A 23,389-nucleotide genomic window follows, 5' to 3' on the forward strand; every position below is an offset into this window, starting at 1 on the left:
TGAGCACTGGATTTGGTTGAATGTTGAATCTCTGTCGGCATCTCAAGCTGTGTCTTGAAGAACTGTAATGCTGTTAAACTGCCGCTAGATGTCGCAAGGCGTCTTATAAACAGGGCTCTCTAAACGGGTGAGAGGTTTTAACCTGCTGGGGTCTGTGCTGCTGTTAGATAGTGGTGTCAGTCACCTGTTTTCTTTTTTGTAAGTTTTTATTTAAAGTTTCCACCAACACATGTGTGCCATAAACTGGAATTTTATTTCAGAAAATAAATGAGTAATAAAATGATTTCATATATATATATATATATATATATATATATATATATATATAATGAATAGTAATTCATTACTCATTTATTTTCTGAAATAAAATGCCAGTAAAATAAAAAAAAGGGGGGTTGCTGAACCCCCTTATTCTGTGATGCTGCTGCTGATGATGGTGGGACGTCGAGGTTTCACAGTTTCCTCTGAAAAGGGTTTGAAAAAGATTTGAATTAGTTAAGTAAGAATAATTATTGGATGTCATTGATGGATGGTGGAACAGATGCTTATTTTGGTCTCCTGTATTAACTATGGCAAGTGTATTAGTTATAACTATTAAAATATTAGTTATGTTTAGATGTATTAGTTATTACTACATTACTGTAATGTTATGACTTAGTTTAGTAGTTAGTGTCACTGTTTAAGAGTATTAGTGTTTGCTATGAGAAGATATAACTGGATTACTGTTTTAGTTACAGCTCCATAGTCATAACTGTTAGCGTGTTTATGTGACTGTATTTGATTATTGGTTATGACTGCATTAGTGTATCAGTAATGGTTGTATTAGAGTGTTAAGTATGACAGTATTATTGTATTAGTTATCATAGTATACTATACTACTATACAGTACTATAGTACTGTACTATAATACTACTCTATAGTATTATTGTTTATTACTCTGCGTATTAGTAATTAATAAATTCCTTTTTTAGTTGTCACTTAATGTACTGGTAACTACTATTAGTGTTTTAGTTATGACTACATTAGTGTGTTAGTTATGTGAAATGTATTATAACAGTACTGTATTAGTTGTACAAGTAAGTTATAACTATTAACTCATTCAATATAACTGTAGTAGAGTAATAGTTATGAGTGTATTACTCAGAACCAGTGATGGGAACCAGACGTCTAAAAGCTCCCTCACACAAAGCTATTAAGTGAAATGGTTATGAATGCGCCGCCTGATGCCTGAGACATTGTTTTATACTAGGTTTTGGTCTAAAATGCATTTTTATCAGTATTTTCAGAAAAGAAAACTTTTTTTTTCAGATTTTCCACTATTTCAGCATCACCAACATTACATATAAACACTCAGAAGACAGGTGTGGGTTCACCGGTGGTTTTGTATAGTAATTAAAATGTCTATATTTGTGTTGTAGGCATTGTGACCCCCTGGTTCCTATCACCACCACTGTAAAGAAATCTGAATCTCTACAATGAAACATTTCACACCAAACCACTCTGAATGACTCTGTTTACATCTCAGCTGAATTATTAAGAGATCACAGCAACCGCTTGGTGTGGTAATGATGTTTTGCTGTTTGAAAGCCTCTGTGTTGTAGACATTGTGACGTCTGGTTCCTATCACCACCACTGTACAGACATCTGAGTCTGTAAGTTTCTCTACAGTGAACCATTTCACACCAAACCACTCTGAATGACTCTGTCGACATCTCAATGGGTAAAAGAGATTTTTACTATCCAAAAAATGGTAAACAAGACAGAATTATTGATGTTAATTTTGATGGGCAAAACTGTACTGGTCTATGTCTGTGTATCTATATCTATATCTATATCTACAGATTTCTCAGATCCCAGCCTTACACGGCCGTGTTCTGTGAAAGTACGTGCTGTTTTACGCTGGTAATCTGTACAGATGGGCACCTATTCCAGATAACTGGTGGAGTTTTGATGCAGTGACAGGGCTATTGTCTGGTATCTGTTCCAGAGGCGGAGCCACGTGACTCACAGTGTCCCTGAACACACCACGCTCACTTTCACACGCTCACACTCCGGAGCGCCGGCACAGCTCTGCTTCTCCTCCTCCTGCAGTCTGATCACATCTCTCTCAGAGGACTACAGACACACACCGAGCATCAGAGGAGCCTCAGAGAAGAAGGTAAGACCCTCCGGACTCCCAGTCAGGATCAGTTTTCTCACAGTTACACTACTCACACCAGCAGTCTGTCTTAGCTACACTTCAAACAGTGTGAGCCGGCATGATAAACTCGCCTGGTAACAACAGTGGAATACCAATAGTGTTTAATACAGTATTAGGGATTAGACAGGAAAGTGTCCGTGTACACATGAAGGGCTTCAGTCCAGAGCTCGAGCATGGACCACTTTCATGAATTTGTCTTGTTTTTAGGAGATATAATCATGAGTGGGCTATATTACGATTAATATCACCTTCATTTGGGACATAAAATGTGTTCCCTTTAGTTCATCAGCTGTCTTTTTTTTTCAAAAACTCATTTTATCCAGAAGTGCCACAGATGAACACGCAGCATTTTGGAACGAAACGCTTCATACGGCTCATTTATTTGGGCAGCAAGTCTGCTTTTCCTTGTAAAAGCACCATAAAACGTTAGAGTAGATGAAACCAAATGTTAATGCAGTAAAATGCAACGAAAAGGAAATGAAAAGAAGGTGAGGTGTAATAAAAAACGCATTTCTATTTCTCTAATAAAGGGGCATTAATCATAATATGACGCTGATATTTTTATATGTGCATATTCCTGAAAATTCTTGAATGCGCTTCTGAAAAAAAAAGTAGTCAGCATTTCGTGAGTTGGTCAGAGGAACACAGGTTGGAGTCCAGATTTCTCCTGGACGCCTCCAGCCGTCGCATAGATTGGTTCAAATCCACCAGCAGCACAACTTATTCAATTTAATGATGTTCTGCTTAGACAAACAAAGTATTTGATGATGCCTACAAATAATGCTGGGCTTTTGTTAGTGTGTCCAGATAATTAGCTTTTAAATCTAATTTTCACACTTTGCACAGAATTGTATGTCATATATACTATTATATATTACAGTGTGATGTGATTAGAGGTATGTACATGTGTCTGAGAGGATATATACACTATTATATACAGCATGTTACAGTGTGATGTGGACATGTGCATAAGAATTTGTCTGGGTGAGTGTACACAGGTTTAAATATGAATGGTGGCTGTACTATATAATACTAACAGTATTTTAAATAGTTTTTTTTCTGTTTTTGATGGTGTGTTCTGTCTGTTTCCAACCTGTCTTTAAAACGTCTGAAAAACCAAACATTTAACAAACATCAGAAAACATACGTATTATGAAAATGTCGTTTAAGTGTTACCCACCCTTAAGCTGTATTGGCCACTGTTTATGCTGTTATAAGTTCTGAAGTTCTATTAGATTAATTTACCCTCTGGAAATTGGTTAATCTGATTTTTCAGAACTGACTGGACGATTAGTTCAGGATGAAGTGCCTCTGTAATTTCCTTAAATTCCCCACAGAGGGCCTGAAGGGATTAAAATCGCTCGACAGTTATTGCCGTCAGACTGTTAAACTACACACGCTGCAGATTCATACTGGATTAAAATCACTCCACAATTATTACCGTCAGACTGTAAAACTACACACTGCAGATTCATACTGGATTAAAATCACTCCACAATTATTACCGTCAGACTGTAAAACTACACACACTGCAGATTCATACTGGATTAAAACCACTCCACAATTACTGGCACAGTGTGAAAGCTCTGTCTGTAATGTTCCTCTGTGCATTGTATCATAGAGCCCCCATCTGTATGCTAATAGTTTTTTGACATATGAATCCAGTAAATGACTCAAATGATATTTAGTGTGCCGATCACTCTGTAACCCAGCCTGACGATTGTGTGGGGCCTTTCCCCCTAAGGGTCCGCTCACAGAAGAAGCAGGAAAAGCGAGTTATTTTTGTCTAGGCGGCTTGCTCTGTGCTAACCCAGGATGGAATTTGTGTGGCTTCCTCTCTTCTTTTTCTCTCTCTTCCTTTCTTCTCTTTATTTTGTTTTCTGTCTCCCTCTCTTTCTTTCTATCTCTCTCTCTCTCTTTCTTCCTCCCTTTGTTTGTTATTCCCATTATCCAGTGGCTTTATGCTGCATGTTCACCACTGTGTGGATTCAGTGAGGGTCCTGGTGTAGTCGTCTATGTCTTAAATGGTCTTAACTGGAGCCAGTGGAGGCCTTCGATCCAGCTCTGTGTGTTAGAACCCAGAGTTTATTGTCATATGCACAGAGAAACAGATGGTTACACTGAACAATAAAGAACAAACATGAAGGAGGTTGAAAAGATCTTTAAATGCAAAGATTTGTCTCTACAAAGATCAGAATTGTCCAGGTTGTGGTCTTCTCTGTGGTTCTTTATGGATGTGAAAGCTGGACAACAAACAAGTGTGACAAAAATACAGGTGCCTCTGAAAGCTGGTGTTGACGAAGACTTTTAAGAGAACCTCGGAGGGTAAAGAAAACAAACACATGGATCCTCGACCAAATCAAATCCCACCTCTCACTCAAAAGCCCAGATATCCAGACTGAAGCTCTTACTTTGGACACATTCTGGGAAGAACGAGTTCATTGAAAAAGACCATTATTCTTGGAAGAGTTAACCTTCTATTGTCCGCTGTTGCCTCAGGGCAACATACACATTTTCCTCATTTTACAATAACATTATACATATTTAAAGACAAGGATAGGGTTAACAATAAAGGGAGGAGTTTGAGTAAGTCAATAAAAGCATGTACTTGGTCACACTCTCTCTTAGTCGGCACATCTTTTTAAACCTCTTTTTTAACATTCAGTATTCAGTATTTTTTATAAGAATTTGCAGAATTATGTTTGTTGCCTAGAAGCAACATTGTGCGACAGTGGAATGGATTTAGCCAGGTCACAAGCCAGGTCTCACCACTTCAGGGAACACTGCTCTATTTCATTTCTTCCCACTGATGCAAAATGTTGCCTCAAGGCAACAGACTCCAAAAGGACACCTACACATATATATTTTTTTTTTTATGTTTTTGAATTTCAGGTCAAAAAATCAAGGACCGTTTTATGCAAAAAAGTGAGTTGAGTATGTATATTTTTAAATTGCTCTCATAATGCGTGCAGTAGAGGGCTAAAATTAAAAGAGGAAGAGAACGACCAGGTACAAGATGGATGGATACAATCAGAGGAATCATGCACCAGCCATTGAGAAGACTGTAGAAAGTTCTGTACAATAAAGATCAAGCAGCCAAGTAGTCAGTAGAAAACTTTTCCTGAACCAACTTTTCCTACAAATGTTGAAGCTTCAAATTTCTGTGATTAAGTTAGAACAGCCAAAAATGTTAATGCAAAGCACCATTAGCTTTTCGCTAACACACTACTAGAGTCCCATAGGTGCGCTAACAGAATCAGCATTATCGTAGAGGTGTTTTTCCTCATATTTGAGTTTTGTTCATACTCATGACCCAGACTAAAAGGGTTAGTTCTAACCGTGCTGAACAGTTTCCCAGGTATGCCAGTAAAGATATTTATCAGGTGAAATACAGTTATTTCACATTCGCTGCTGTTATTTTACCCAGTATTTAACATCATCGAATTTCCAGCACTTTACCTGTGAAAAGCCATCTTCAGTTACAGTGCAGTGTAGAAGGACAGCACTTCAAAGCTGTTTAAACTGGATTAAGAGGTTGTGATTGTGAATGAGTCTGCTGATCTGTATAATAATGAAATCATAGGCTTAAGCTGATCATGAAGCCCTGTGATTAGGCTATACGATACGGCATTAAGGCCTAACAGGCTAATCTCCAGAGCCTTGTGATTAAGTTATAAGGCAGGACAGAGTGGCCCCACTCAAATTTGAACATTAAAGCGCTTACAGCAATTAATCCTGCAAGCACAGAGGCTTTCAAACAGCAAAACGTCATTACCACACCAAGCGGTTGCTGTGATCTCTTAATAATTCAGCTGAGATGTAAACAGAGTCATTCAGAGTGGTTTGGTGTGAAATGTTTCATTGTAGAGATTCAGATTTCTTTACAGTGGTGGTGATGGGAACCAGGGGTCACAATGCCTACAACACAAATATAGACATTTTATTTACTATCCAAACCACCAGTGAACCTACACGAGTCTTCTGAGTTTTATATGTAATGCTGATGATGGTAAAATAGTGGAAAATCTGAAGAAAAAGCTTTCTTTGGGAATTATTTTGACTTACAACACCCCGCATGTACCCCTTCACCATGAATGAATTAAAAAAAAATACATTTGTGGCCAAAATCTTCTCGAAACAATCGTAAAACTACAGTCAACACATTCATCACTATTTCGTGTAATAACTGCATTTGGCACAGTTGAGTTAAAGCTGTGGTATTGGACTTTCTAACCAACAGCTGTGGTATTGGACTTTCTAACCAACAGACAGTGAGAACTGGAAACATGTACTCATCCACACTGACTCTAAGCATGGGAACTCCACAGGGGTGCTGCCACAGCCCCCCATTATACAGCTTTTTCACCCTCGAACAGGCCTGGATAATCCTATGTGTTTTATGGGCGAGTGCCCGGGGGCTCCAGCCACTAGGGGGCCCTGGTGAGTAATTATGACAAAATCTAAACAGCTGTTTTGGCTCGCAGTGGGAACTTTACTAGCAGCAAAGACGAAAAATGTCATGGCCAATCAAAATCCAGATGCTCTCCACATCTTGCCAAAACATCCGCTTCATTTTCTCCTCAAATAACCGCTTAGTAACCGTTCAACTATCCACCATTACTTCAGTCAAGCTTTCATGTTTTTTTGTTTTTTTTTTAGCAGGTGTTGTTTTGAATGTACTTTAATTTGAAGCTGCGGATATTTAAAAAATGTGCTTGAGGGATCTATAAAAGTGGCCTGCAACAAATATAAAATGTCAGGCACTCGAGTTAAAGAAAAGTTGCATTGTCCTTGTCAGTAGTGATCTGTGAAGTGTCTGCTTCCATGCATAAAGTCATCATAGGTAAGATATAAATGAATAGAAAACAAAATTTCCATGCCTGCTGTGCCAGTATGCTTTAGCTTAGAATGCCTGATGGTTTGGGTTTTTAAGTTTGCTGCTGTCTGTATTACGTACATTTCAGCTGTCTGATTTTAATGTGTCGTCTTCACTGGGTAAATGTTTTGCTTGTCAAGAGTGGACGCATGCTTTATAGGGAAGTGTTGTATTGGCTGATGGGTTTATGTTATCCTGTGCTCTTGTTAATGCTTGCATGATCTTGCTATTTAGCAATTGATGTGCTCAACATCACATGATTAGATTAGATTGTGGTGCTGCATAGCCCTCATGTAACCTTGTACCATGACTGTGTAGTCAAAGACAAACACAAAACAATCAGGTTTGCAGATGACACCACTGTGACTGGACTCATAAGCGGTAATGATGAGTCTGCCTACAGGAGGGAGATATAAGAGCTGTCTGGTTGGCGTCACAACAACAATCTGACCCTGAATGTCACCCAAACCAGGGAGCTTATTGTGGACTACAGGATCAACAAAGAGTATCATATGCCAACAGCATCAATGGCTGGCCTATTGAAATTGTCAGCAGTTTCAGATTCCAGGGTGTGCAGCTGTCAGACTCACTCTCTTGGTCCTTGAACACCAACACCACCCTTGAAAGGCACAGCAGTGGCTTTTCTACCTGAGGAGACTAAAAAGCTATAAGAGATACAAAGAGATAAGTACATCTGTTGCAGGCTTTTTAATGTTACTGCTGCACTATAGAGAGTTTACTGGCTGGTTGCATCATAGTTTGATGCCCAAGATCTCCAAGTCCTACAAAGAACTGTCAGAACTGCTTCCAAAATCATAGGCACTGACCTCCCACAATCTCGGGACGTTTATGCATCTGGCGGGGGCTCAGTCCATCACCTCGAATGCCTCTCAGCCAGCTCATGCCCTGTTCTTCCGTCTTCTTTCTGGCAAACGTTTCTGAAACATCAAGAGCACAGCACCTGCCTCAGAAACAGCTTTGTCCCCCGGGCCATCAGAGCTCTTAGCAGCTAACACTGATTGATTCTATCTTCCTTTTATATTTTAATTTGTATAAATTGCATCCTGCACTTTTTCCACTGCACTAGTACATTTTGTAGCACAATGTAGCTACTAAATTATATATATTGCATACAGGAACTGAAACATATACATAGTGGGTATTGCTGGTGCCTCACAGCAAGAAGGGCCTGGGTTCGATTCCCAGGTCGGGCAACCAGGGGTCCTTTCTGTGTGGAGTTTGCTTGTTCACCCTGTGTCCTTGTGGGTTTCCTCCTGGTTCTCTGGTTTCTTTCCACAGTCAGGTGAATTGGAGACCCTAAATTGCCCCTCAGTGTGAAGGTATATGTCTGTGTGTCTGCACTGTGATGGACTGGCGGCCTGTCCAGGGTGTTTCCTGCCTTCTGCCCAAAGAGCGCTGGGATAGGCTCCAGCACCCCCGGCACCCAGGAGGATAAGCGGCTTAGACTGTGTGCGTGTTTATTATATTCGATAATGTACTGTACACTCTATTAGCCCACATTTTGTCTCTTACATGGTATTATTTCCGTACATAGTACTGCGCCTTTAGAGGCACTAAACTCTACAGACGTCTGGTTTCTATCACCACCACTGTGAGCAGTTCTGACCCTGTCACTTTCTCTTGTATTTGTAAATTGGCTTAAAACACAGCCATTGCTATGTTATCCCAGGTTGTTGCTAAGATGCCGTAAGGCTTTTGCTCTGGAATCCCAGCTGCTTGCTAAGGTGTTGCTAGGCTGTTGCTTTGGTATCCTGGGTGGTTACTAAGGTCACATATCACAAGGTGGTCTCTAGGCTGTTGTAATAAAACAAAGAACAGAATGACATAGTTGGTTGTGTAATTAATCACATTCATAATCAACTTACATTCTGTCTCAGTGGGTTTCAATGTTTTCTTTTTCTTTCGAAAACAACAAATCACATGCAATGTAAAGCAAGACTGTACAAATAATGATAGCTTTCCATCAAATTCAAATCATAACAAAATTTCTCTTCTACTTCTAAGCACTAATGTGGTTTTGATTGGACGTTTAGAATCTGCTTTTTTTACAGAATTTCCTTATTTCTGTGAGATATTAGTGAAAAATAACTTAACAAAATGTAAGAAAAGAAGTTTCATACATGCTAACTGGCCTCAGATCAGTGATATCTAGTCCTGTGATGTGTTTCACACGCTGTGTAGTTTCTAAGCGGCCTTGAAGGGAACATCTAACCCCTGCGTTGTTATAACAAAACATTTAGACAGCCTTGATCAAGGACAGATGAGCTTTAATATAGCTAGTAAACAGCAGCACGGGCTGCCTTGAACTATTTGGTGCAATATAAACATTTTATTAAACTTTTTCCACTCCGTTTATGTACCGCAGCCTTTGTTATGTAGTCAGTGAGTTGACAGATCTTTATGGAAAGCATTTTCACTATGCGTATACAATTGAAGAGTAAAGCGACGTGCAAAGCCACTGTTCCATACTGTTAAAGACTGGATGAGTAAGGTTAAAGGCAGGATCCTTATTAATTATACGCAAAAATGCCAGTGCTGGTTCTGGCCTGATTACAAGAGAAAAGAGTGTCTTTCTAAAATGACAATTATGTGTGAGTGAAAGTGGAAGGTAGGTGTTTCTAATAAAGTGGCCAGTGAGTGGAAGTACAAGTTAGGTGTTTCTAATAAAGTGGCCAGTGAGTGGAAGTACAAGATAGGTGTTTCTAATAAAGTGACCAGTGAGTGGAAGTACAAGATACGTGTTTCTAATAAAGTGGCCAGTGAGTGGAAGGACAAGTTAGATGTTTCTAATAAAGTGGCCAGTGAGTGGAAATACAAGGTAGCTGTTTCTAATAAAGTGGCCAGTGAATGTTAATTAGATTGTGTTTATAAACTGCATTGTGGACTTCAAAATTAAAGCTGCCTCCTGCTTTAGTTCTAGGCTGTACACAAACATGAACTGCCCAAATCCAAAAGGGTACACCACCATCTGAAGGCTGCAAGGGCTTTTTAAATTGTTGCAGTCTACATTCAGACAACTGGATCAGCCCTGTTACACAACATTTACATCTAAAATAACTCTGCTGTTCTGGTTCTGGGAGTTGCCTAGCCTAAGACAGACCACAGACAGCAGTGGTGTATCAAAGTCAGTTATAGCTAGACCACTAGAGACTTTACATTAAAGCTACACTTACATTTTATAGCAGTAACACCTTAAACACTAAGGGTTTATATATGGTAGAAATAAAAATGTGTGATATGATCCAAAAAACTCCCGATCCGATGCCTCTGACTTTAAAAGATTATTTCAGGCTTTATTTTTGCTAAAATAAAGTAAAATAAAGTTACTTTTTTGGGTATCTTGTTACCTGTTACTACTCAACCCTGATGTTATTATTTAACCCTGATGTCTGTAATATTTGAAATTTTGGTAACATTTTCTATGAATGTCACCTTTGTAAGCATCTATAAACACATTCATAACATGTTATAATGCATTCATAAGGCATTATAAACATGGCTATAAATATTGATAAAAATGCGTTACATGTTATAGCCATGCTTATTATGCATTATGAATTGTTAACATAATACATTATAAGCACTGATCATAACAAATTATAAGAGCTCATAAGTTGTATTTGTCCGCTCTAAGTAAAGTGAAGCGTACTGTACTAAAGCCTCCTCCAGTGTTCAGAGTGAGGCTTCAAGTTGAAGTATTTACTGAAGGATTTACTGAAACACTAAAACATTCACAGTAAAGCACATTACAGGCTTCAAATATCAGAGTTTAAACTAGTGCTGCCATCAGTGTTTTACCCAATGTGGGAGAGGTAATGTACACCACCGTTAGCTTGGTATTTGTCTTTACGCTCTCCAAGTTGGGACTGACTTCTTTGGCACTGACAGTATAACATGTTATCAACACTACTTATAATGCATTATATTAACAATTCATAATGTATAATAAACATGGCTATAAAGTGTAATTCAGTGTAATTCTTTTTTGTAAATGCTTATAATCATGTTTATAATGCCGTATGAATACATTATAACATGTTATAAATGTGTTTATAGATGCTTACAAACGTGACATTCATAGAAAGTGTTACCGAAATTTCTTCAGCCAAAACAGTAGTTCCATCCCACGAGACGGCTTTATATGTTCTTTGACACTTTTACAAAGTATTCTTAAATATTTAAATTTTTAGGTTAAATATTAAATATTTATATTCAACAGCTAAATTTTGCTGTTATTGAAGCAAAACCTTTATCTTCAAAATGGAAACTTTACAGGAGAAGGAATAAACCTACTTTACTTTCAATGTAAGTCAAAGGAACCAGACTTTTTTCCAAGACACTTTAGGTCATTTCCTCTTGTCCATTCATCATGAAATTCACACACAATGTAAAGGACAACAGCCATTTGGATGGAGATACGAGGTTTCGTTCCAATTGCAGCGATTTGCTTCACACAACAGACGCTAGGGCTGGTTACCCAACTCAAGCTCTATAAAATCAGCTTAGCCTGAAGACCACAATGTTATAAAAAGAGCTCTGCATGCAAGAGGAATGGTTCAAATGGAAAACTAATGTAGGATGAATGCTGCACACTGAGTAGACATGGCTCTGATTTAGCTTCAACTAACTCAGCTCTTATTCTACTTTAGACCGATAGTTACTTAAATCTGCCTTTGTGGATTCATTCATGATGGAGCAGCAGATACAGAGTTTCAGAATCAAGAAATTAATTAAATTATCAAACAAATCTAAAGAGAAAGCAGAAGTAACTGCCCCCCTTTACCAACACTTCACTCATCCCCAAGTCATTTCAGTTTGAGACCCCTGTATTACATGAACACAATTACTGCCTTAAGTAAATCAACTGAAATTAAAACCAGTTCAAAGGCTTCCTGTAGTCAGCGGAGCCAACTAAGTTTAATAACATATTACTATTAATATTGATGTGAACATTAACATTACATAGTAAGACTAATAGCTGAATAAAGTCTGCAGTTTAAGGGGTTAAAAGTGACATTTGGTCCCACCAGCTATCTTAAAGCCTTCTGTAATGTTCCACCCCCCTCCCCATTCCTCTTTTCCATCTTTCCATCCAAGCGTATGATGTCACTTAGTGTTTTTTTATCTTGCACTGAGCACCCTGAGAGCTAGTTTCCAGCCTCCGCGCGGCTTTTGGCACCGGGTGGGAATAGTTTCCACTCGTGTCCCGCAAACACGTCGTTAGTGAGCTTGAACAGGATGGTGTGAACAAACTATAAGCACATAACTTTTTGCTTAGTGTAGTAATTGGCATTTTGAGAGGAACGTTTCCCAGTGAGTAATCAGCGTAAGCGTGGTGCCCACCTCTCTCTTTTCCTCTCTCTCTCTCTCTTGCGCTCTCTCTGTTTTTTGGAAGGGTGGAATGCGCTGTTTTTAGGCTGAGGGTGGAGGAAGAATGCATTTGTTTGGGCCTTTATTTGAGGCATCTTTAGAAGCGCGTGATCCTACACCGCAGCGTTTCTGACCACAGCTGCATTCCTGTAGTAACTGTTAGCTGACGGGAAGACCAGGAAGGGCTGTATGGTATGGAGGAAGCTTTAGGACAGCCATGCACACCCTTGCTTTTGCACACACACGTATGTGTATATATATATATGTATATATGTATATATATATATATATATATATATATATATATATGTATATATATATATATATATATATATGTATAGATAGATAGATAGATAGACAGATAGTAAATCTATAGCTAGTCTATAATATGTCCCATATGCATTACATAGATGCAAGTATCTACTGGGCATATTATATATTTACATATATGTATATATGTGCACTATAAATACATATAGGGCATATTATTATTACCTATACTTTCATACATATATACAGTACATAGGGGACATAATGTAGCCATAGTAGAGAGTTTAAGTGACCAAGAAGAAGCAGTTTTGCTCGTTCCATTGTAAAGAAAAAATGAAACATATAGCTTTTGTAAAATGCACTTTAGGAAGACTGTGTTGACCCTGAACATTAGTGCTGTTTTTCTCTGGCTTTCCCACAAAGTCAGGGCATTTTTTTGCCCTGAAAATGTACAAAAACAAAAACACATACGTGTGTGTGCACGCACACCAACACACACGCACACACACTTATTCACGCACCATTAGCATCCAGTCGTTTCAGTTCATGTGCCAGGAGTAACAATGTGAAATGGCTTTTATTGACACAAAACAGAGCACGAACACTAGTCCGGCCTGCTGGTGCCTTCACTCACCTTCTTATTTTAGCCGTGTTGTTCTGTAAACATCAGCAGGCGTCTGTAAGGGGTTTTGGAACGGGAGGACGCATTGTTTTTCACAATAAAACAGTCTGTGTGAGGTCTGAACAAAGCAAATGCTCGCTCTCACGTTAGCACAATCAAACATACATACACGTATAGTGGAAAAAAGCTGATTCATGCGTATCCGCGTAGGCGGCTTTCCCTCTTACTTCAAATTTAGTCAAAAAGGCCTGTTTGGCGTCTGAAGTTTGCTGAGTTTGATTAGTTGGCTTATTTCATTTATTTATTTATTTATTTTTGCTTAGTTCTTTTTTCTCACTTTAATCAAAATGTTGTCACACATGTGGCTTAACTCTTAACTAAGTGTGCGATCTCCTCATTTTCTCACACAGCTCTATTCTATATTACAGAACCCTCTCAGCAGTCTGTCAGTGCAGAAGGAGAGCTCACGCTTTTCTCCTTCATCACCAGAACTTCTCACAGTGAAACGCTGATGTTAATCTCCTCTTTTCTCTTAAGGTGGTTTAGGAGAAACAGCTCAGAAATCGCTGATCCTTCATTATTATAATATTGAGATCTGCTTTATTTCTCTGAGACAATCTTAAGGAAGAAATTTTTCCTCTGGGCAGCTTTGTACGTTCTTTTTTAAGTAACTTTTCTTCCTCCTCACTCGAGCATCGTTGACAATGTAACAATACAGCAATAACCCAGAAGGGGTTGTAAGGGGGCCCCCTGGCAGCCACAGGACACTAAGCAGTTGCTTATGTCACTTATTAGATAGCGCTTCACTTCACCATCAAACACACACTTTCCTTCACACACTGGCTGCACACTTGCTGTACACCAGCTGGCAGAAACATGTTGCTCACTTTAATTACACACTGAGGTAATCCACAAATGACAGCCTGAATTTAGTTAGGCGGCCATAAATCAGGAATAAAGCCAAAGCAAAGACACCAAATTTAATGTTTATCATCTAGTGGGCTCCTTTGTACATCATCAGTTCTCCATTAAGTTTGGCTCAGGCGGCAAACCTGCCTCAAAAGCAGCAAGAATTATGTTTGACTTTAGGCCTGAGCCTGTAGCTCATCGAAAAGTCCAGTTAAAGGCCACTGACAGGCCACTGTAGTGACTCTAAAAGTGCATTAGCAGACAATTTACTGGCACTTGCGTATTATATTGCCCACTGATGCGGGGAGGAGACCTCACCTTGGGTTTGGTTTCCTCTACACCAGTGATTCCCAAACTGAGGTACACGGAGCCCCAGGGTTGTGTTGAATGAAGTTAGGGGAATATAAAACATGCTGACATTAATCATCATTTCATTTAATTTAATCAATCGGCTGCACCTCCCCGATACAAGAGACACAAACAGTTTCCAGCACATGGAAACTGGGGTATGCGTAAATAAAGAGAATATCATTTACAAGCTGTTGTTAAGGCCTGTATGACGCTTGTTAGTCATGTACTTGAGTTAGCTTCACTCTCACAGACGTGGTTTAGTAGTGAGTTATTAGCGCTTAGCTGTTTTGTTTTGTTCACATGTTTGTAGCGCTGCTTTGTGTAGATGTTAAATTCTGAGCAGATGACATTCCTGCGATACGCGTGATCTGTGGCTCAGGTTAGTGAACAATGTAAACGTACCCTCAAAGGTATAGTAATGGTCTTAAAGGGGAATTCCACAGATTTTCCAAATTTTCTGCATAATTAAATGGTTAAAATGTAAACAGAGTCATTCAGAGTGGTTTGGTGTGAAATCTCTGTTCTAGGACAACTTATTGAGTCGGAATTGTTCACAGTGGTGGTGATAGGAACCAGACGTCCACCTTTAAAAGCTCCCTCACAGAAACTTATTTCATTGAAATAGTTACAAATATGTTGCCTGATACCTGAGACATTGTTTTATGGTAGATTTGAGAAGCTTTTGGCATGAAACATATTTTTTTTAATCCATTCATGGAGGAGAGGTACATGCCAGGCGTTGTGAAGTAAAATAGTCCACAAAGAAAACATTTTTTTCAGATTTACCACTGTTTCACCATTATCAACTTTACATATAAAACACAGAAGACACAAGTAGGTTCTCTCATGGTTTTAATAAAATGTCTGTGTTTTAAAAAAGTCAGTGGAATTCCTTTTTAAGGCTTAATTGTATACCTTAAATGAGTTTTAAAAGTACACTATATTGATTTTCCCAGGGGAAAGGGACATCTTTGTATATTTTTATAGCTTAAAATTTTAAAATATAACAATAAAGTAAAGAGCCTAGAGTCGAGATGGACAATGTGGAATTAATATATTTATATATATATATATATATATATATATATATATATATATATATATATATATATGTGTGTGTATATATATATATATATATATAACTGCAATTGAATCTGGTACAAGTATGTTGTCTGTATGTACATCTGGTGTGTTGAGTCATTACATCATACATATTGCTGCCGTCGGAAGAAAACCTTGTAACTCCATTTTTGTCATTTTTCAGTTTTTGACATAATTTGAAAAAGCCTGCTGCTTTGGACCAAAACAAATGGACCGAAAGAAACGTCCCAAAATGACTTGTAAAAACCCAGGGGAAAAGATTGTTACGACTGTCTCAGAGAAATAAAGCAGATCTCATTGTTTCTCCTAAACCCCCCTTAGGAGAAAAGAGGAGATTAACAAGAAGTTCCGGTGATGAAGGAGGAAAGCGTGAGTTCTCCTTCTGCACTGACAGATGACGACGAGATTTCACACTTTTCGTATGGAGATATTATTCAGCTGAGACGAGTCAGACACTAAAGAGTTAAGCCACATGTGACAACATTTTGATGAAAGTGAGAAAATCTAAGGAGACAAAGGAGAAAATGGCTTCATTCTCACTCTGATTTCAAACTGGACTTAACTGTGTCTGGGAGAAGTACCTGAGATCAGGAGGAGATCTCATTTAGAATATGTCTTTCCTCTGGGAACGTCTGGTTCCACTGACTTATATTAAAAGTAAAGTAGGTTTTTTTTCTTTTCCAATATGTTTTAGACCTTTCGGATTAGAAATAAATCTTCATAATCTTCATTACAGTAATCCTAATCATTTTAATTAACACTGTTCTAATGCTCGAGATTTCAGCACAATATATTCCAGCCAAACATGGTTTCAGTTCATAATCAGTAAATTGAGTCTAACTGAGTAAGAGTGACTTACACGCGTTATAAGTGAAAACAGTGGCCGTATTCAAACACAGATGACTTATTCTGCTCTTGGGTTGGGTTTAACACATCATTAAACATCAGAGCTGCGCAGTTTCTGTGGAAATCTGCAGCTCCTGAACTATATGGGGTGGAACAAGAACACAGCCACCCTTCCTGTGTTTTGATTTGCTTCTGCACACTGACCCACACTAAATCAGTCATGAATCGGCAGTTAGCTCACCTCCAGAAGAATCGGCTCCACACATCGGCCAAGAACGCCAACGTGGCTAACGATGAAAGAAAGCTTGTGGGGATCTGTTAGCATGATCTCATCGGTGTGATGCTAACCAGACCCCTAGGTAGCTTTTACTTGTTATTAATGTGACTTTAAATGTTCTCCAAGCATCCACTGAGGATGCTAACATGGCTAATGATTAAAGAAAGCTTGTGAAACTTATCTATATGAGCTTATCAATATAATGCTATCCAGGGCTCTAGTAGCTTTCACTTGTGTGCTTTGGGGGTGAAGTATGCCTTTAAAATATGTACTGAAAATCATATCACTGGCAGTGTAGCTTTAAAAGGCTCCATACATCAGCCAAGGACGCTAACATGGCTAATGATTTAAGAAAGCTTGTGGAGACCTGTTAGCATGAGCTCTTCTGTGTGAGGCTAACAAGGACCCTGGAAGCGTTCACTTGAGTGCTTTTGGGGTAAAATAAGCTTTAATATCCCTGATAGAAGGACCAGCAGAGACCAGCACAGCTGGTCACCAGCAAAACTAGCATATCGTTGTTGTCGGAAAAAAAACCTTGTATCTCCAAAATGGTAACTTTACAGGAGAAGGAAAAAACCTAGTTTACTTTGAATGTAAGTCAATGGAACCAGACATTTTTCTAAGTCATTTTTGCCCATTTCCTTTGGTCCAATCATCATGAAATTTACACACAATACAGAGAGCAACAGACATTTTCAAATTATGTCAAAAACGGAAAAACAACAAAAACGGACATACAAGGTTTTCTTCTGACAACAGCGATATGTTGTGTTTTACCTGCTAACCAACATGGCCAAGCTGAGTGACCAGCTAAACCAGCACTAGACCAGCATAAACCAGGATAAGAGCTTAGACCAGCATGAGACTCGTGTCTGAGCTGTTTTTTAGCAGGATTATGTAGCTTTGTGTCATTTGACTAGTTGACAGTCATTTTTTGTTTGTTTAGTCTGCAGCAGATCTGAAGATCAGCACTTGAAGCATTTGCCTCAAATAAAAAGGCTTCATGCATCAAGTAAGGATGTTACAGTTGCTAATAATAAAAGCTAGCTGGTTAGCATGAGTGCACCTGTATGATGCTAACCAGGACTTTAGTAGTTTGCACTTGAGTACTTCGAGGTGAGGTATGCCTTCATATAACTTTGTTTCTAGGCTTTTTTAGTTTGTTTCTTCTGTATTAAAGGTACTTAGCTTATCTTAAACAAAATAGCTCTCATCAAGGATGCTAAGGTGGCTAACAATGAAAAAAGTAGTGGGGATCTGTTAGCATGAGCTAATCTTTATGATGCTAACCAGGCCCATTTTGCTTTCAACTGTAACTACTGTCTGACGAAATATGCTTTTAAATTATGTACCTTTGGGTCTTGTGACTAGTAAACAAAGGCCTTGTTTGTTCTGTAGCCTGACAATCAGATCATTGATAAGCTCTTGCTTACTTTCAAGAGATTGTCCTCTAAAAATCACATGAGAATGCTAACCTTAAGAAAGCTTGTGGAGGCCTGGTAGCATCGTCTCATCAGTATATAATCCTAAATGGACCTCTACTTGCATTCGTTCATTATTTTCATCTAAAATATGTACCTTTGTGCCATTTGGCTAGTCAACAAAGCCAGTATGGACCTGTTAGCATGATTTGGAGTGATTTGGGGTGACGTAAACATACATCATTGTGTCATGTGGCCTTTCAACAAAGTTTGTTTATTCTGTAGCAGGCCTGCAGATCGTATAATTGATAGCAGCATTCTGTGAACACACTTAAGAACGTGCTCTTTGATGTTGTTCCGGTTGCACCATGTAGAGACATGCTGAGCTGTGTAAAAATGCTCTGGAATTTAATTTGATTAGCTCTTATGCACACATACACACAAACATTCCTGTGGTAGGACTTAGACTGACTTGGCCTTGCCTTCCAAAAGAGGAAACCCAAACGGAACAGTGACGCTGAACAGGCTGTGAAACGTGATCATAGCAAACAAGCAAGCAAGACTTGTACAGTAATCCAGAGCTTTACCATGACAGGCTAAGATGACTGGAACTTCACCTGTTTTTACTTTGAGACAGATTTCATCCTGAGAATCACGAAATAATAGATTTTTCAATTATTTTTTTAGGTTTTAATCCTAATTGTCTTTTTTCCAGCAGGGCAATGTAAGCTTATTAGCAATTACCATTGTGCTAACTCCATGCCTAAATCATCAAATACTTGATGGTATTGAGTTGTGTAGTAATCTCAAATAGTCTTGCTTTTGTGGTTGACTCTATGACTATAAACATGCGCAAACGCATCTCTAAAAAAAGCTAAAAACAGTAGCTACAACAGCTAAAAACATGTCCATGCTGATGAATAACAGTATGTTATACAGCATCAGAAAGCACATAAACGAGTCTATTGAGTTTAGAAGCTAGTGTGTGGTGATTTAGGCATGCCGATTGCTAATTGCCAATAAGCTAATTCCCTGCTGAAAAAAACAGCACAGACCAGCATCTAAGCTGGTCTAAGCTGGTTTTGCTGGTGACCAGTGGTCTGTGCTGGTTTTCCGAGCAGGGTTGTTATCTACATTAGCCTCATACCTTCAGTCCTAAATTAAAGAAGGAAACTTCAGACACCAAACATCCCCTGAAAAAAAGACCATTAGCATTAAAACCTGATTGTTTTGCTTTCTAATGGGAATTGGCTTAAGGGTCACCAATAGAGACCACTAGTTTTCTGTAGGACACCTTAAGATTCTGTTAGAAAACCATCAAATAGGTCTAGAATCGGTCATGGATCGTCTGTTAAACTAGGCATGGCAAACTGGGGAGCTTCCAGGCCAAAGCAGAGGTTAGTGTTTACCCTCATCTAAACCTACGAATTCTATGGAGCCCCGCTGGTTACATCGTGTATAGATAAAAATAATGTGTGGCCACGACTTAGTTAGGCATCGGAATGACATACTAACATGTGGCCACGACTTAGTAAAGCGTGGGATCGAGATCCTAATGCATGACCATGAGTGAGTAAGGCATGGGAATGAGATCCTAATGCGTAACCACGACTTAGTAAGGCGTGGGATTGAGATCCTAATGCGTGGCCATGACTTAGTAAGGCGTGGGAATGAGATCCTAATGCATGGCCATGACTTAGTAAGGCGTGGGAATGAGATCCTAATGCATGGCCACAACTTAGTAAGGCATGATCTCGTTTTTTTTCCAGCAGGGATGTCTTGACTGATCGACTACGTCGGTACTGAATACTATTCATCCAGATTAGCTCTTTTTGGAGTACTCTGTCTATTCTCCCACACTGTCAAACGTCATGATCAAACGAGTAGACTAAACAGGCATATAGTAATGATTACAGGATTATGGTTATAAAAACACCTGTGCCCCATTCAGGGAGCCTTAAAAAAGGTTATGTAAGAAGTGGCCTTTCCCATCAGGACGATGGCACCATGCGCTCTGTTTCCATCCTGCCAGCCAGGGTGACACGGAACAAAATGTCAAGAGTTTGGAAAGAAAACAATAGGACGGACAGATGGGGGCCTGGTCAGCATTTGTGTGAGTGTCTGGGAGTTGAAAGCTCTGAGAATAAATCTGTCACCAGGATGGACAATGAGTTTGTTAAAGTGAAATACACAGAGGGAAGTGAGTGACATTCATTTAAGACAGAACACTCAGAGGAGAAGAGCTTTCTCTGTCAGTCTGCCATTCATCACCTCTTACAAAACACTACGTATCACAATACGCTGCGTTTTCAATGTACAGCATTAGATTACATAGAACTGGCAGGTGATTAAAGAAATGTAGAGCTATATTTCTGTTCTCTTTCTTGTTTTTACTCTCTTCTTCTCTCTCCCTCTCTCACTCTCTCCCTCTCTCTCTCTCCTTCTTTTTCTCCTCTCTCTCTCCTTCTTTCTCTTCTCTCTCTCTCTCCATCTCCTTCTTTCTTTCTCTCTCTCTTTCTCTCTCTCTCCTTTCTCTCCTCTCTCTGTCTCTCTCACCCACTCTCTCTGGTCTTTCTTTCTCTCTCTCTTTCTCTCTCTCTCCTTTCTCTCCTCTCTCTGTCTCTCTCACCCACACTCTCTGGTCTTTCTTTCTCTCTCTTTCTTTCTTTCTCTCACCCACTTTCTCTGGTCTCTCTCCCTGGTATCTCTTTCTCTCTCCTTCTTTCTCTCCTTTCTGTCTCTCTCACTCACTCTCTGGTCTCTTTCTGGTATCTCTCTGGTCTCTCTCTATCTCTGTCTCTCTCTGTCTCTCTCACTCTCCTTTTTTCCTATCTCACCCGCTCTCTCTGGTCTTTCTTTCTCCCTCTTTCTTTCTCTCACCCACTCTCTCTGGTCTTTCTTTCTCTCTCTTTCTTTCTCTCACCCACTCTCTCTGGTCTCTCTCTCTATCTCCTTCTTTGTCTCTCTCTTTTTTCTCTTAATTCTCTCCCCCTCTCTCCCCCCTCTTCAGCTCTGTGCTCTGTTTTCTATCTCTGTATTTTCTATCTCTGGTCCTCCTGCCTCTCTCACCACCATCTGTCATTGTCTCTCTTACTTTCTTTCTCTTCTATTCTCCTTCTCTCTCGCTTGGTATGTTCTCTTTCCCTCTGTCTTTCTCTCTCTCTTTCTGTTTCTCTCCATCATTCTCTTTGTCTCTGTCTGTATCTCTTTGTGTGTCTCTTTCATATGTAAATATGTCTCTCTCTCTCTCTCTCTCTCTCTCTCAATCTCTATATCCCTCCCTTTCTGCCTCTCTCTCGCTTCTGTCTCTCTCTCTCTCTGTGTGTCTCTGTCTTGCTGTTTCTCTGTCTCATCTGTGTCTCTCTGTCTCTCTGTCTCTCTGACATCATTTCTGCTTGTCTATGCTTGTCCCCACCTTTCATGTGGAAATCTGAGAATGAAATAAATAAAGTGAGCATAGAGAACACAGACAGAGAGAGACAGAGAGAAACAGACTGTGATCCCTACCTCTGTCTAATGCTTCTCATAAAACTTGTTTTGTTTAACATGAACAGCTATAATAATGAGTGAAGACTGAGGGGGAGCTTCCAGAATGTTCTGCTGCTTCGCTGCACATAAAGCCAGGCGCTTCTATACTGACTCACCACGAGCGGTCAGAGTGGGACAGATACCTCCACAAATCACTTTTATGTCCTTGTCTTCCATCAGCGAGTGCGTTTCGTGGAGAGTTTTACTGAATTAGGCACTTAGAGCCTGTAATGATGGTACAGTCTGAGGCACATAGTACTGTAGATGTTTTATACAGAGTGGAATAAAGCGGTGATCTGATGTCAGTTTGTGTGTGTGTGTGTGTGTGTGTGTGTGTGTATAAAATCTTCATCTAATGTGTTTAAACACATTAGAGAGTTTAAACTGTATACAGACTAGAGTTCGTCTGTGGTAACGTATATACACTGCCAGGACATTGGAAACCCCTCTCTTGTAGCTCCTCCTTGCTGCTGTACGGTTAAACACCACTACCATGAACATTGCCAAGACCACCTCCATGAGCACCACCATGAACTCTACAATGAACACCACCACTTACACTTCCGTGAACACTGCCAAGACCACCACCATGAACGCTACCATGAACTCTGTCATGAAAACCATCATGAACACCACCATGAACACGACCAAGAATCCCACTATGAACCCCACCATGAACACCACCATGAACACCACCATGAACACCACCTTGAACTCTACCATGAACACCACCATGAACTCCACTATGAATACCACCAAGAACGCTACCATGAACACCGCCATGAATGCCACCAGGAACTCTACCATGATCATTAAAACAGACACCACCATGAAGTCTACCATGAACACTGCCATGATCACCACTATCAACTCTACCATGAACACCACCATGAACATCACTATGAACTCTACCATGAAGACCACCATGAACTCTACCATGAACACACCATAACTCTACCATGATCATTAAAATAAACACCACCAAGAACTCCACTATGAACACCACCATGAACGCTACCATAAACACCACCATGAACTCTACCATGATCATTAAAACAAACACCACCATGAAGTCTACCATGAACACCACCATGAACATCAAAATAAACACACCATGAACACTGTCATGAACTCTACCATGATCATTACAATAAACACCACCATGAACATGACCAAGAACTCCACCATGAACACCACCATGAACTCTGCCATGATCATTAAAACAAACACGACCAGGAACTCTACCATGAGCACCACCATGATCATTAAAACAAACACCACCATGAGGTCTACCATGAACACCACCATGAACACCACTATGAACTCTACCATTATGTCTACCATGAACACCACCATGATCATTAAAACAAACACCACCATACACACCACCATGAACATCAAAATAAACACACCATGAACACTGTCATGAACTCTACCATGAACACTACCATACACACCACCATGAACATCAAAATAAACACCATGAGCACCACCATGAACACTGTCATGAACTCTACCATGAACACCACCATGAACTCTACTATGAACACTCATGAACTCTAACATGAAGGCTACTATGAATTCTAGCACTTACATT

General features: G+C 39.5%; 1 protein-coding gene across 4 annotated transcripts in view; it reads left to right on the top strand.

The window, feature by feature from the left end:
• Window positions 1-2,028: 2,028 nt before the first annotated feature.
• Window positions 2,029-23,389, top strand: part of fhl3b (four and a half LIM domains 3b) — a 46,355-nt gene continuing 24,994 nt past the window's right edge. For 2 of the 4 annotated variants that reach the window (XM_036576827.1, XM_036576825.1), the window contains exon 1: window positions 2,050-2,158. The gene's annotated coding sequence lies outside the window, so the exon portion shown is untranslated. Of the gene's footprint in view, window positions 2,159-23,389 lie in introns of all 4 variants that reach the window. The other 2 variants (XM_036576828.1, XM_036576826.1) reach the window with 2 other exon arrangements.

Source organism: Colossoma macropomum, unplaced genomic scaffold (assembly GCF_904425465.1).
Source record: "Colossoma macropomum unplaced genomic scaffold, Colossoma_macropomum, whole genome shotgun sequence".
NCBI lineage: Eukaryota > Metazoa > Chordata > Actinopteri > Characiformes > Serrasalmidae > Colossoma > Colossoma macropomum.